This window comes from Triticum urartu, chromosome 6A (genome assembly GCF_056163025.1).
Source record: "Triticum urartu cultivar PI428250 chromosome 6A, HENAU_Tu73, whole genome shotgun sequence".
NCBI classification, from domain to species: domain Eukaryota; kingdom Viridiplantae; phylum Streptophyta; class Magnoliopsida; order Poales; family Poaceae; genus Triticum; species Triticum urartu.
Genome location: NC_141878.1, coordinates 86,774,733 through 86,781,743, shown reverse-complemented (window position 1 = coordinate 86,781,743; position 7,011 = coordinate 86,774,733). Strand labels below are relative to the sequence as shown.

The 7,011-nt window shown below is 44.6% G+C and overlaps 1 pseudogene; it reads left to right on the top strand.

Annotated features, from left to right (window-relative positions):
• The first annotated feature begins 3,290 nt into the window (after positions 1–3,290).
• Positions 3,291–4,807, top strand: LOC147964126 (putative F-box protein At4g22030 pseudogene; annotated as a pseudogene).
• The last annotated feature ends 2,204 nt before the right edge of the window (positions 4,808–7,011 follow it).

The following is a 7,011-nucleotide window of genomic DNA, read 5'->3' as shown; positions in this document are numbered from 1 at the left end:
AGGCATTTAATAATTGTGTTAGCCACTGTTTTAAATAGTTTAGGGCATTAAGCAACTTTGAAAAAAATGTTGGTCCACCACCATAATTAGTTATGGAATATTTGCAACCCTTTGAACATTTCAATTTTGCATGTTTGAAACTTTTGTTGTTTGCCTTTAATTCAATTTGAATTTGAATCGTATTTAGAATGAACGCGGGATTATCGACTGTAACCGAGGTGACGTGGCATCTTTAGCAGAGGTTTACTGTAGCTTGATTATCCGGGCGTCACACATTTTTAATTTGCATGACAACATGCTTTAAGTTTCCATGGCAACAAAACGATCCGTAAGTGACCATGTTAACATGTTTTTTATGGTAGTCATGGCAACAAAACGATCCGTAAGTGACCATGTTAACATGTTTTTTATGGTAGTCATGGCAACAATTTTGAAGTTGCCACCACATGGTAATAATATATGTGATGTCCAAAACCATAGGAAAGCAAAAAACGAGATTAAATAGATGTGCGGCAGTAGTATGTTTTCCATGTTCGCATGGAAAATGCAACCATTTTCTATATTTGATTTCAGCAATTGAAAAAAAAAATGTTACCATGGCCTTTTTATTATAGACACCACAAAAAAATCTCTTTACCATGGCATTTTGTATTTGTAGATAACATGTCAATTAGTGAACATGGGGAAAATTTATCTTTGCACCCTTGTAAAATCCATAAATTGGCCTTGTGTTTTGAAGAACAAACTTCTTACATTTTTACCATGCACCTATGGAAACTTCCTAATGTTCCGTCGTTTTTCAAAGAAGAAAATTCTTAATTTTTTCCATCGCGTGAAAACTTTTGTACTTTCTCACATGGCAATTTTATATATTGTTTGCACAGTCTCTAACAAAAATCATTTCATATACTTTGTACATTTAGTAATTAGACCATGGCATTTTCAATTTATGTAGCATGCCAATTTTATTTTTAAACTCGTGAATTTTTTTAATTAGACCATAGCAAAATTACTAATTATATGGTGTTAGGTCTATTATTAGTGGAATGGAAATTTTTATTCTTAAGACCACTAAATTTTTATTAATTAGACCATCGTACTTTTATTATTTAGAACATGCAATTTTTTTAGTCAGACCATTGTAGTTTATAAAATTTTCATCTTCCCATGGCAAATTCTAAATATTTGTTAATGGTGATATGTTTTTTTGAGAGAACAACTTTCCCAAATTTTTCTTGTACCGTGGAAAATTTTAAATTTCCCACCTTTTTTGTTCAAAGAACAATTTTTTTTGATTTGCAATTTTTTTCAAAGAACAAAAATCCTTCAGAAAATTAATCTACCATGCCATAAAATTGTTCAATGAAAAGCAATTATACATTTGCAAAAAAAATATGGAGTTGCATTGGCCCGCGATGTAGTTTTGCAAGAAAAATCATACACAAAAAAATGCATTGCCATGGTGTACAGATATTATGGCCGTTTTTCGAAGATTTGCATTCACGTTAAAGAAAAAAACATGATTTACTTATTTATTTTTTTGCCATGATGAAGTTTTTTATGTAGCCATGTGACATTTTCTTGTTATACATCATGGCAAATGTGCCCCTTTATGTTTTTGTTTTTTTAACTGATAGTAGCAAATTTTGTCATCTATATGACGGGAAAAAAAATTATAGGTCTTCTACTATATGTGCTAAATCTGGACTATATAAGTTGGTCTAACATCATCCCACTTTCGTAGGGGCACTAACGATTACACCTTCACCTCTTTCCATACACGATCCTTTAAGATTTATTTAGCAATTGCTAAAAATACATATGGGCGAAGCCCATTAATTCTAGCAAAAGATATCTGCTAGGACACCTTATATGTATAAAAATCGATATAAAATCAAAAGATTGAAAGATGTACAATCCAATTTCTTTCTTTTTTTTGCAGAAAAAACTTTCAATCTATCCATCTTCAATCATGGTAGTACAACGAACGCCAAGATCCGCAGACCGCCTAGCGTCGACTACAAGCACTGAAGCGAGCCGAAAGCGCACCGCTGTTATCGCCCCTCCCTCGCCGGAGCCGGGCAAACGTTGTTGTAGTAGACAGTCGGCAAGTCGTCGTGCTAAGCAGTGGCGGAGCTACAAATTAAGAGCAGGGCGGGCCAATCTGAATAACACCACCCAAAAGATTCAGAAATAGCCCAATCAGGCTCACACTTTGCATTGTTTTCGTTCGAAGCTGGGTGGGCCATGGCACTGTTTTGCCCCTACATAGCTCCGCCACTGGTGTTAAGGTCTTATAGAACCAACGCACCAGAACAACAACCGCCGCAGATGAAGAGTATAGATTAAAAGAATCCATCTTGAAGACACACAAACAAAGACGAACGACGAACATATACGAGAAAATCCACCATAAATAGATTCGTTGGAGACACATCTCCACACGCCCACCGGTGATGCTAGACGCATCACCGGAACGAGGGCTTGGCGGGAAGACTTTTATTCCATCTTCAGGGAGTTGGCGCCATCTTGCCTTCCTGAACATGACACAAACCCTAAAAAATCTCGATAAAAGATCTAAAAACGGAGCCCTCCCACCGGCAAGGGCCGAGATCCACTCCGTCTATATGGGCTACTCCTACGTAGGAACGAAAAAGAAATGAACGAGTGATGTGCAAGTGTGTGTGGTAGGAGCTAGGACCCTACCGGGTCTAGGGCGTGGGCTGTAGGGGAAGGAGGGGGCTGGGCGTGGTGCTGCTCGCGGTCGCCGGCGGCAGGGCGCCGTCGTGCGAGGGAGAGGAGGCGGCTAGGGTTAGGGCCCGGCTCCTCTGGGAGCCGGGCAATAGATTTATTCTTATTGCTTGATTATCATAAAGTCTTACAACTAATATATATAACCACGATGGAAAATAAAATATATAACTTAAGGGCTAAGCCCCTAACTAAACCTGCACAGTGGACCTCCTACGGGCACAAGTCTGCCCGGTCATAATAGTGTGTTTGTGTGACGGAGCAGGGTGGCCTCTGATCATGGAGTGTGAAGAAATCAACCTACTACTTGGCTTAAAGCCTTAAACTAACCCATCCATCTGTTGGACAGTTGCCAGAAACGGTCTCTATTTCATTTTTTGAGGCAATAGAAATGGTCTCTACGTCGTCTTGGACCCTTCAAAATTCAAACCACAGGTTCCATGACCCGGACCCAGCCCAACCCAACCCACCCCGGGTCAAACTTTTCCCATCATTCCCCTATAAATACCACCCCGCTTCCATCCCAATCCCATATCCCTCTTCGTCAATTCGTCTACACGGAAGCAGCAAAAGCTTGAAAGCCACTTCGATCGCCTTCCAAACCCAGCAAATCAAACGAAGCTACATCACCGAACCAGCTGCAGTCCAAAGCATGGCGGCACTCCAGCCCCAGCGCCTCTTCTTGGCCCAGTCTTCCTTTCTCCCATCCACCTCCGCCGCGCGGCCGCGGCCACGGCCATGCCGGACCGGCGCCGCGACCTGCCGCGCCGCCCTGCGCGTGCCTTCCGGCATTCACATGGCGCAGGACAACCTCAGCCTCAAGCTTGACTGGATCCCGGCCTCTCCGTCAGCGGACGCCGACGGCGGTTCCGTGTCCATCGAGAAGCTCCGCGCCATCGCGGACGCGGCGGCGGACCGGGCCGAGATGCACGACATCATCGGCAGGCAGCGTGACAACTGGAACCACCTGCTGCTCCACTCCACCAACTCCCTCACGCTCGCCGCCTCCGTCATGGCCGCGCTCGCGCCCGCCGCGCCCGGCGTGGTCGCGCTCAAGGCCTCCGCGGGGGTCCTCCTGGCCTCCGCGGCGGTCACCATGGCGGCCGTCAACAAGATCCAGCCCTCGCAGCTCGCCGAGGAGCAGCGCAACGCCACGCGGCTGTGGAGGGAGCTGGAGCGCGACCTCCGCGCCGCGCTCGCGCTCGGCGCGCCCGCGACCACGACCAAGGACGACGTGCAGGAGGCCATGGACCGGGTGCTCGCGCTCGACGCCGCCTACCCGCTGCCGCTGCTCCCCGGCATGCTCGAGAAGTTCCCCAAGGCCGTCGAGCCCGCGCGCTGGTGGCCGCGCCGCCGCGCCGCGCAGCCCAAGAGGTCAAGGAGCCTCGGCCGTCGTGGCTCCGCTTCCGGCAACAACGGCTGGACCCAAGATCTCGAGGAAGAGATGCGGGGCATCCTCAGGGTCATCAAGGCCAAGGACGAGCAGGAGTTCCTGAGAGTGGGCAAGCTGGTGCTGAACCTAAACAGGGGCCTCGCCGTGGCCGGCCCGGCGCTGGCCGGCACGGCGGCGCTCGCGTCGGTGTTCATCGGGTCCGGCGAGGCTGGAGCGTGGGCGTCTGGCGCGGCCGTCCTCGGCGGGGCGCTGGCGGCGGCGGTGAACACGGTGGAGCACGGCGGGCAGATGGGCATGCTGTTCGAGCTGCTCCGCAACTGCGCCGGGTTCTACCGCAAGATCCAGGAGGACATCGAGGCCAACCTCGGCGAGCCCGACGTGGAGCGGAGGGAGGGCGGCGAGGTGTTCGCGACCAAGGTGGCGCTGAAGCTCGGCCGGAGCCTGTCCGACCTCAAGCAGTTCAGGAAGATGGCGTCGCCGTCCGTCAGGGACGAGGACATCGAGGAATTCGCCGGCAAACTCTTTTAGTCAACACACTCACTCACTCACTCACTCTAGCATAGCTGACAGATGAACTCGTCAAATCTGCATAGCAGTTCCTAGTTCCATTAATTCTTTTGTAAAGGTAGAAACTGAAATGACAATTTTTGATCCATTCTTTCATTTTCAATCCCAATACATATTTTTGGAGTAGAATTTGAAGCTTGAACTGAGATTACATTTTTGCATTGGCCTGACAATAATTTGTGGCTAAAAGAGCTAGCTTGGCACATGCGTACAGTGGAGAGAACACGGCAGTTTTGCCGGGGACGCGTGTATATACCTGCCTCATGGAGACGGCGTGTGTGTGTCGGTCCAACTAACAGTAACCGTGCGCCGGCTCCTTTGAGGCTGTTCATGGTGGGAGTAATTTATATTAGTGTCATGTATATGACACTAGTCTAAATTACTATTTTTATAATGCAAAATAACATAGTATCAGTGTTATAGAAGACTTCATTTATTAGCTTGTAGACTCATCTTGTCTTGAAAAGCGCTATGTTACAGTAACATATTATGTTACCACTTCTCATTAACTATATGTCACATAAACAAACTTTTTTTGAAATGCGCTATGTTACTAACTAAGTTACTCCCACTATGACTAGCCTGATCCCGCCTAGTGCATGTGGGAACACTTGCCGAGGAAAAAAAAGGTGTTTCTACATGTAAGTGGATTATATAAGCATTTAAGTACTCCCTCGGATTTAAGTTATACTAAAACCGCGACGTGTGATTTGGATCGAAGGTAGTATTATATTTTTGATGAGTTGGAAAAGAGAGAAGAAACGGGCTATAAATTTACAGTCAGTTATAGCACGGGCTTTAAGAAGATTTATGAGGGTGTAAGGTGCGTCTTATGTTAATAAAGCAGTACTATACTTCATTGTAGGTAACTTCTATAGTATATGTTGGCGAAAGTGGAGCTCGGATGTAAAAAGAAAGAAAACAATTCAGTTTTTAATTTATTTGCGCCAACACCATTGGCAAACATTGCTGGCAAAGTTTCATCGTGAAATGACATTCGTGAAAGATGTCGCACAAAAAGCAAAATATGCTCCAAAATAGTTTTGAAAATAATATTTGAAGCATGGATTTTTTTGCCATGTTTTCCATGAATGCCATCCGGTGATGAAACCTTGCAATAAAAAAGTTATTAATATTTGGCAAAAGAAAAAAAAGAAAATTTAGATTATTTTTCTATTTTTTATTTTAATTTTCACTCGAGCTCACATGAGTTTCGGATCGGAACCGCATTGTCCTACATATTAGCTACTACATCGGCCATAGATGACAAAGCAACATGCTATAGCCAGTTGGCTATATTAGTAACCGTGCACTAAAAAATCACAACACAAAGGCATAAGGTCCTTTCAAGTTCTCCATGGTGTCCGTGTGCTAAGCATGCCACATAAGAGGAAAATGGTATGACAAAGCAATTAAGGAGGAGAGCGAGAATTTGGTGATCACATGAAGAAACAATGATAAGCTTGTGAACAAGGCAAAATACTTAAATGAAGGAAGCTCACCGATGCATGAAAGGGTTTAATTGCTAAACCATTAAATGAAGGGAGTTTGGCTACAACAAGTTCAGCACTTGTGTATTGGAGACTTCAGTTGCTAAACTCTTTAATGCTTTTAGTACGCGCATGTGGATTGGAAGAGGCCAATATAATGTCAAATATAATTAGAAGAGTTAAACCATTATGATTTATGAAGTTGTTTACACATGGTCCTTTTTCTTTGACCTAGTTTACTATACTGAGTTGTCAAACTGCGGTGGACAAAGCTTCAACGTAGATTCCTATCGTCTCTTTGGGACGGTGGGATTAGAGTTTCTTGTCATGTGACGAGATTTCATGTCAGGTGCTTTAGATCTATGCAAGGATTCAACGGCAATGACTGCGGCTTCAAGGTGCTGGTCCTTAGGGGCACGCGCACAAAGACTTCTCGACTGTCATCGACAAGGTCAAACCGACTCCAGCAGGGGAGTGGCATATTGGCGGCCCGTTCTAGTGGCAGCATTGATCATTTAGTGGTCTAGAAAGCTTGATGCAATGTTTATTATATTTGAGATGTTTTGTAATTTCGCTGAACTTTTATAATAGATCTGATCCTTTAACAAAACTTCGACGGTGGAGCTCGACAAGACTTAATGTGGGGGCAAATCCAAAATATGAAACTGATGCACTACTCCTACATGAAAAATACGATGTTCACATAAGCTCGTTGGCTTACATAATTTGTGCCTAACATGAGCCTATTAAAAGTCCATCATTACAATGCCAACATTATTTCTAAAGGCAAATGTATGTATCGGCAAAAAA